This window comes from Nestor notabilis, unplaced genomic scaffold, assembly GCF_000696875.1.
Source record: "Nestor notabilis isolate BGI_N333 unplaced genomic scaffold, ASM69687v1 scaffold10993, whole genome shotgun sequence".
Taxonomy (NCBI): Eukaryota; Metazoa; Chordata; class Aves; order Psittaciformes; family Psittacidae; genus Nestor; species Nestor notabilis.
The window spans coordinates 127,431-135,733 of record NW_009921503.1 but is presented as its reverse complement, the minus strand read 5'-3'; the positions used below and the strand labels follow the sequence as shown (position 1 = coordinate 135,733).

General features: G+C 40.6%; 1 protein-coding gene across 1 annotated transcript in view; it reads left to right on the top strand.

Annotated features, from left to right (window-relative positions):
• Nucleotides 1-8,303, top strand: part of ADAMTS20 (ADAM metallopeptidase with thrombospondin type 1 motif, 20) — a gene marked incomplete at both ends in the record, with an annotated part of 86,716 nt that overhangs the window by 301 nt on the left and 78,112 nt on the right. The gene's annotated exons all lie outside the window — the stretch shown is intronic.

Below are 8,303 nucleotides of genomic sequence, written 5' to 3'. Positions count from 1 at the left end.
GGCTTGGTAAGCATGTTGGTTACTGCCTCATGTCTCCATTCATATTCTCCTCCCTCAGAGAAAAGTAGTGGGATGCCTTTGCCACAGAGCTGAGCTGGAAATTCTCGGGCATCATTCCAAGTAGTTGGTCATGAAATATCTTGGCATCAGCAGTTTGCTGTCATGATGATACTTTCTGGTGGGATATACAAATGCTGCTTTCAAAGGATCTATTACTGGCCTGTAATAGAATTGGTTGATGTAACTCCTGACACCCATAGCATTATAGTGGAGGAAAAAATGTGCTTCAGAAACACAGTAAGCTGTTGTTTAGATAAAATGATGCTGTTAGTCAGCATCGGTTATGTGTTTGTAGCTATATAGATACTGTGTGGTTGTGAGTGAAGAGTAATGAGATGGTGAGAGAAGACCTAGTGTTGATATTTTTCTTCCTCTGCTTTCAGCAGTGGAAGTGTGTGGTGTTATAGTAGGTGTGTAGTGGTGCTCTAATCACTATTCTGTTAAAAGTGAATGGTAAGCTTCCTGCCAACTTAAGTTGGACTGTGTCTATAAAGTGCTTGTGAAGAACCGACTTTAGCAAACAAATCAGAACTGCATCAGTATACATTCTTTACTTTCCCTTCATAGCATTCTTACGTAGCATTCTTCCAAAGTTATAAGGGAGAAATAGTAGTACACAGGTGTTTACCAGAACAGTTGTACTGTGTTGCTAAATCTTAGTTTTGTGTGTAGGACCAAGGCGACTAATACCTAGTGCTTTACCACATCACTGTTGACGTGCCGAGGATGAGCATGTGTGACATGCACACTGTAAAAATATGCTATTGTAAACATTACTGTGCATTTAACTTCAGTGAGGTTGTTCCGTGTTTCTTGAAGTCACACAGGAAAGTAAAGGTGTAAGGCTATTTTTGGGAACTGGAAAAATCCAACTTTGCATTCTAGTCTCCTTCTAGTGGCTTATAATAAATAGAATGGAGTTGGCTGGATGTGTGCAGGAGGATGTAATGTGTATTAAAAGAAAGTGATGCACATGGTGGAAAAGAGGATCAGAAATAATTGGTAGTTGCGAGAGACACCTCTGTTGTCCCATGCTTATTCTTGGGTATTTGGATATATGCCACCTTGTATTTAGGTTGAGGTCTGTAGGCTTGGGCTAGTCCTTGGAAATTACTGGAGAATCAAGCATTTGAAAATAGTAATTCTGTATTCATCACAGTTCTGCCTAGGCACCTTACCTTACAAACAGAGCTGTGATTTGGTTCTTGTCTGCGTTATCCAAAACTTAATTCAGACCTATACCAAACACTCCAATATGTTACACTCACAGAGGGAGTAGGAAACGGGAGGAGTCGCAAATATGTGGTTGTTGGTTTTTTTTCCTTTTTTTTTTTTCTTTTTTTACCTCTGAAAAATGTGTATTTACTGCACTTGAAAGTTGTATCAACTACATGTTACTCAGCAGTTCTCAAACTGCAGCACAATACCCCTTTCTTCTCTATAACAGTTGGAATGACTCACTTTTCTTGTGCCTATCTCTTTCTCCTTTGCTGGTAACATTACAGTCTGCATCATGTATGTGTCCACTTGGAAATCCCTGAGTGCCTTTAAACTGAGCTTTTGCCTTCTCTAGATGAGCTTCGTGGACTTTCACTGCCACTTCCAGCGGGACTTGATGCCCTCAGTCATTGTCTGGCTGACAGAGCACCTAGTCTGAGCCACCAGCCAAGACCTTGTTGTCCCCATGCTCTTGGGACCTTCTCTCACTGCTCATTTGACTTTTTACCCAGAGGGCATGTAGCATAGCTGGTGTTGTGTCTGCTTTCCTCTCATTCATGAACCTGGTGAGGTTTTTGGAAGAGGAACAGAGTCCTGCATGGGTGCTGGTGCATTTTTTTGTGGGACATGCCTATGTTCACCCACAAGGGGTTGTGTGGTGATGATGAGGCACTCATAGCCAGCTGGTTGTCTGTATGGGCACAGAGTATCCTGCAGCCTGATTGAGAGCTATCAGCCTAATGTTCTTATCTTCATGGGATCGAAGTAAATGTTACACTCTTCATGTGACTACTGGGGAGACAACTTTTTTGGAGTTGAGAGAAGAATGGATGTGAAAGGAGGGAGATAGAGGCCAAGTGGAATTTTCCTGCAAGATCTTGTCTTCCCTGAATGCATTCCCCTCTTCAGGTGGGACTACCCTCAAAACTTAGTAAAAAGATACTTTTTTTCTCCAGGTTTTAAAAATTCCATAGCTTTGGGCATACAACAAATGTACCTGCAAAAATTAGCTAGTCAGTTATTGCTTTTTTGTTGAACAGCACCATGCCTCATGAATACATACAAAGAATTAAGTGGGATTGCTGCTGAGGTAGGATACTATTTATTGCGAGTGAGGTAGCAGAAACCATACTAGTGTATGTAGTGTGTAGACTTGGTAATCCTGTATTGCATTTTTTTTTTTTTTTTTTAAAGTAAAATCCCTTCTCTTTGTAGGATCCATTTTCCTCAGTGCTGAACTTGAGCTTGATGTCTGGAAATTAAAATACAAGAGATTGCTTTCAACTATTAGGTATAATTTTATATTCCAACTTTGCATATATAGAGCAGTTGTAGTAGACCAATGCTGTAAAAGCTAGCAAGGAAAAAAAGGACTTGGACTTAGATAAAAAGGTACAGGGAATTTAACAATGGAATTTTAAAAATTACTTCAAAGATGTGCCTGGGTGATCTGAAGCTAAGCCAGGTACTTGTGTTCATTTTATCCTGTAGGCATCTATCCCCAAGCTCTGCACTGCCTGCCTTTAAAGCCCTGCTTCCCAAGTTCCTTCTCTTCTTTTTTTGCGTTCTCAAGCTGAGTGTTTTCTCCCCCTCAAGCTCTGCTTTCCCTTTTTGCCCTCAGTTAAGTCTTTTTCTGAGTGTGCCAAGAGCATGTACAACCCAGAGTACCCACAGAGCATTGCTTAATGGCTCCTGACACCCTGTATGCAGTTTTGTTGTGTTACATTTCAGAGCATGCCCTAGGTTCAGAGGTGCAAATGGCAAAGGGAGGTTAGAAGGTCAGCAGGGAGTCTGTAGTAATTGCAAGGAGGGAGTGTGTAATTAGGGAAGTTTGGGATGCTGTCAAAGGCAGAAGGTCATTTGGTGTGATGGCCTGGGTGCCTAGTTGAACATCTGATCACATAGAAGCATCTTTAGAGTAACTTTTGAAAATTCATACTTTATTTTACTTTCTATTTTCCTAAGTTCTATATGTTTTTGTTTTTTTTACTTTTACTGCATTAGTCAGTTATAGCTTCTTGCAGACATGGGAAGTGAAACCTGCTGAGGATGTCCTTGGATGCATGTAGACTAAAGAGACCTCTCAAATGTTATCCAGTCAGCAAAATTAAAGAGGTAACAACTAAATTAAAGAATCATTTAACTTTTGAGAACATATGGCTTACAAGTTCATTGACAAATATGAACAAATACCAGTGAATAAAGTATCTTAAAAGGAAGGAGTTACTGCCATTTATAACTAGGATGAGCCTTCAGTTCTTACCAGGCCCCTGTCTGAAGAAAGAAGCTTTATTTAAGTTAATGTTTTGTTGTTTGTTTGTTTGTTTTTTTTTTTCTTTTAGTCCTGAGTGAATGCCATAGTAACAGTTTATTTAGTTCTTTGAGAAGCCTGATATTCTTTCTTGGAGGTCAGGAATGTGGCTGATGCTGAGGATAGTTAAAAGTCAGTGTTTGTGAGCTGGGAGACCACCTAAATGCCAGAGGTGTTTTATGTGACTTTACTGTGAGAGAGGGGAATGTAAGAAAAGAAGAAGCGCACATCTTTTGGGTGTACAGTCTTTGGTGTATAGAGCAATTTCACATGCTCACTGACTGGCAAAAGTTAGGGGTGGGAAGATATACAAATCCTTCTTGCATGGATTTTATAGCTATCAGCTTTCTGCAGTCCAGGAGGGCAAGACTGCTTTGTTCTCAGGTAGCTTCTGGAGCGTAACAAGGTCTGCGTGACAAATTCTTTCCTTGGGAGCTCAAGATAGCCTCTTGGTAACGCTCTTTTCCTGCACTTCAAGCTTACTTTTGTCTGGAGAATGGCAGAAATATGAACCTGGCTGTGGATCTTCAGAATTTCCTCGGTACAAGAGGTTGTGTTTATTTTCTTATTAATACGGGTCAGCGGATCACCTTTCTGAGAGATTTTGAAAACAGTTCTGCCTGCTAGTGTGTGTGCGCAGTGGTTCCTTTTAAGGGAAATAGGCAGTCCTGGAATTTATTTTAATGAAATGTAATTTTTAATTTTGGTTAAAAAAAGCCCCAACTTGCTAGAAACTGGTGCTAGCATAGCGAGCATCTAGTTTCTTGTGGAGATCTAGAACAGGTAACAGACTCGGCTATTTACTCCTCAGTTCTGTGCTGCTTAGCACTAATAACTTCAATGAATTGTTTGGAAAACCGCTGTAGTTTAAAGCTTTCACACTTGCAACTGAAGATATGCTTACCTTGACATAACTTAATGCTTTAACTCATGGGCTGTCACTTCAAGTAAGTTACCTTCTAAATGTGAAAGGCCAGTTACTTTTCAGCGTTGGGGTCACATTTATAAACCTGTAAGTAGCCATAAGCCACACACGTTTTTATACATTATGCTCTTAATATAGAGGGTCCACCATAAACTAGGAAAAATCATATTAAAATGTTAACTAAAGACAGTTGATTCTTGTTTGGACAAAGTAAGCCCTACTGGTGCTGACTGGCTGATGTGATGACTTCCATTTAATAGTTCTGGTTTCATTTGTCATATAGGTGAGTCTCCAGCCCTGAATCTCTACAATAGAGCAGTCAAAAAATTCAGTTATTCCATTATCACACTGTGATTTTTTTTTTTTTTAATTTTTTTTTTTACTTTGCTGTTAAAAGATAAAATATTTTCTTTTTTGCTGGTGTTTTTATTGCTTAACAAAACAAAAAAGGATCAGGAAGTAGACTGAACTCTGCCTTCTCTGCATGGAAGAGGCCTAGTTAAAGATATTTGTGCTTGATTGTTTAATTCTTTTTTTTTTTTTTTCCTCTCTTCTTTCTTTTCTGGTTGTTTATTTTTTTGCTCTTAACTTCAATTACTATTTTTCTCATTTACTTCGGTTTGTTTTGCTGTCGGCTTTTTCTTATTATGTATCCTCACAAACAGGACCAATTTTTAAATATTTGCACTTCTATGACACTTGATCTAGCATTTTTTCAACAAGAGGTGCCTGAAGTTTTCCCAGTCTTACTCTGCTGGTGACAGAATGAATGGCGCATGTCTTTTACTATTGCTATCTTCTCTCTCTTTAGCTTTTGTTTTCTCGCATATAGACACTAGATGTCTTTTTCACATACATCTGAGTGTGGACCATAACACTTGAATTTATTGGAACATGATCCTGTATCCTTGAGTCAGTTTCTACCTGCCTTGGCAAAATCACTATTCACCACACTATTTGTTATAAAATAGTAAGACAGCTTAGGCCCCCTCTGTGGCTGTTACAAAAAACCTGAAACACCCCCAGCACATTTTCCCCAAGCTCTCTACACCCCTGTTTTTCCTGAAAGTATTTCTTCAGATACTGTGCTTTAACCCATGGACCAGCAAATACAGATGGTAGTTGCAAATTGATAAAATACATGGAGTTGTGAATTGTGTGGCTGAAGGGGCTGTTACAGAAAACATCTGTGGGAAGCATTAAGATCTGCTTATGTGTCTGCCTTCTGAGTAGCGATTCTGCATGGATTGTTTGTTAAACAGACTAGGACATGCTTATATCACCTTTTATGCAAACGGTGCTCAGTTGTCACTGATCTGCCTTTTGCACACATCCGGTGTCTGGTAGCCTTCTTACCTGGCAGATGCTTGAGTACCTTCTGTTTACCAGATAAATTGTTCTGATGGCTGCAGCCTGTTTGTAACTGCCGCCTTTATACAGTCACAGTCTCTTTTTTTGCCATTTTGGTGTTGCAACACTGGTAAACTTACTGGAAAGCTGTAGGCAGCCACAGGAACTGGATTTAGTTTTTTTTTATATATGTATATATAAGCATTAAACTTGCAGAAGGTATTGTGCATGAACAAGAGTGATAGGAGCCCTTTGCTGTCACTAGGTGAGCTAAATTACTGAAGTTGCGTGCAACATGGTGTGGTGTTTTTCTTCTTTTTTTTTTTTTTTTTTTTTTTTTTTTTTTTTTTTGTGTTAATGCTTCCAGCCGCAGGTAGCAGTCAGTAAGTAGTTGGCTATCATGGATCTTGGGGAAACGTTTGTACTCTTGGGGAATAGATAGGCTTACTACATGGGGTAACATATCTGCAATAGTCTGAGTTGTCATTCCATTTCAGACATACTGTCATGTAGAAAACAGGTTATGGTACCAAAGTCACACACTGTGAACAATTCATACCTTCTGGGTATACACATACTGACACAAGTACACAAGGTACATTACTGTATAGTTGACTAAACCAGGTGAAAATCTCACTACAGTTTGAGTGTACTTGAGTGATAACTGCTTGATGGAGCATGTGAGGTTAAAAGGACTTTATGGAGCTATTCATCTCCCAGTGAGAGAGAAAGGAGGTTCTGCATGTACTTAAAAACATCAAAGCTAGGAAGTTCTCTTTAAAGAGAGAGAAGTTGCAAATGTAAATTTGCTTGACATTTACTGAGACAGACAAGATTATATGATGGAGTTTGCTCCATGATTAAGCATATGGATCCCCTAGGTCTGTGCTCTGTGAGAATAGTTTGCTTGATGATGTTAAAAAATGACCTAAACCTAAAGAACAAAAATCAAAGCCAACAACTCCCTCTCTCCCAAAACCCCCCAAACAAACAAAAAGCCCCTTTATCATAGAATCACCTAGGTTGGAAAAGACCTTAAAGACCATCAAGTCCAACCATTACCCTAGGACTGCCAAGACTGTCACTAAACCATGTCACTGAGGGCCTCATCTACATGGTTTTTGAACACTTGCAGGGACGGCAAGTGTGACCACTTTCCTGGTAAGCCCATTCCAATATCTGATCACCCTCTCTGTGAAAATGTTTTCCTAATAGCCAGTCTAAACCTCCCTTAGTGCAGCTTGAGGCTGTTACCTCTTGTCCTGTCACTCATTATCTGGGAGAAGAGACTGACCCCCACCTCACTACAGCCTCCTTTCAGGTAGTTGTAGAGAGTGATAAGGTCCCTCTGAGCCTTCTCTTCTCCAGACTGAACAACCCCAGTTCCCTCAGCTGGTCCTCATCAGACTTGTGCTCCAGACCCTTCACCAGTTTCATTGCCCTTCTCTGGACCTGCTCCACCACCTCAATGTCTGTCTTGTAGTGAGGGGCCCAGAACTGAACACAGGATTTGAGGTGCAGCCTCACCAGTGCCCAGTACAGGGGGATGATCACTGCCCTGGCCCTGCTGGCTACGCTATTGCTGATACAGGCCAGGATGCTGTTGGCTGCCTTGGCTGCCTGGGCACAAGCTGGCTCATGTTCAGCAGCTGACAGTCAGCACCCCCAGGTCCTTTTCTGCTGTGCAGCTTTCCAGCCACCCTTCCCCAAGCCTGTAGCGTTGCAGGGGGTTGTTGTGGTCCAAATGCAGGACCTGGCACTTTGCCTTGTTGAACTTCATACAATTGGCCATAGCCCATTGATCCAGCCTTTTCAGCTCCCTCTGCAGAGCTTCCTATCCTCCAGCAGATCAACACTCCCAGCCAGCTTGGTGTCATCCGCAAGTTTCCTGAGGGTGCACTCAATCCCCTCATCCAGATCATCAGTGAAGGTATTTAACAACACTGGCCCTAACACCGACACTAGTGACCGGTTGCCAGCTAGATGTGATACCATTTACCATCACTAAGTATGCCACCATTTGTGTATATATATCTTTTGTTTCACCAGTTGCAACAGGTATTGCAAAATAGCTGCCTTTTCCATAATGTAATCTCCATGTCATTATCTATGAAAAAAGCTGTTATGCATAATTTTTAATTGACTTGTCTATTTCCTTCATTGTGAATTGTATGTAAAGGTAAAAAAAAATAAATTGCCTCTCTCTTACTTCCACTCTGGTGACCCTTTCTAATTGCCACAAACTCTTTCCAGCTGTCTTTGAGATTGTTACTGCAACATTTTCTCAAGTCTTTGCTATGTAGCCAGTCTGTTGTTACACCTGTATTTAGAAACTCCTGGAATACCATTTTTACTAGGTTTCAGTCAGACTTTCTTGCCTTGAATAGCCTTATAAAGTGATGTTCAAGGTACCTAGTGCCAAGTTTTACACTTCCTGCA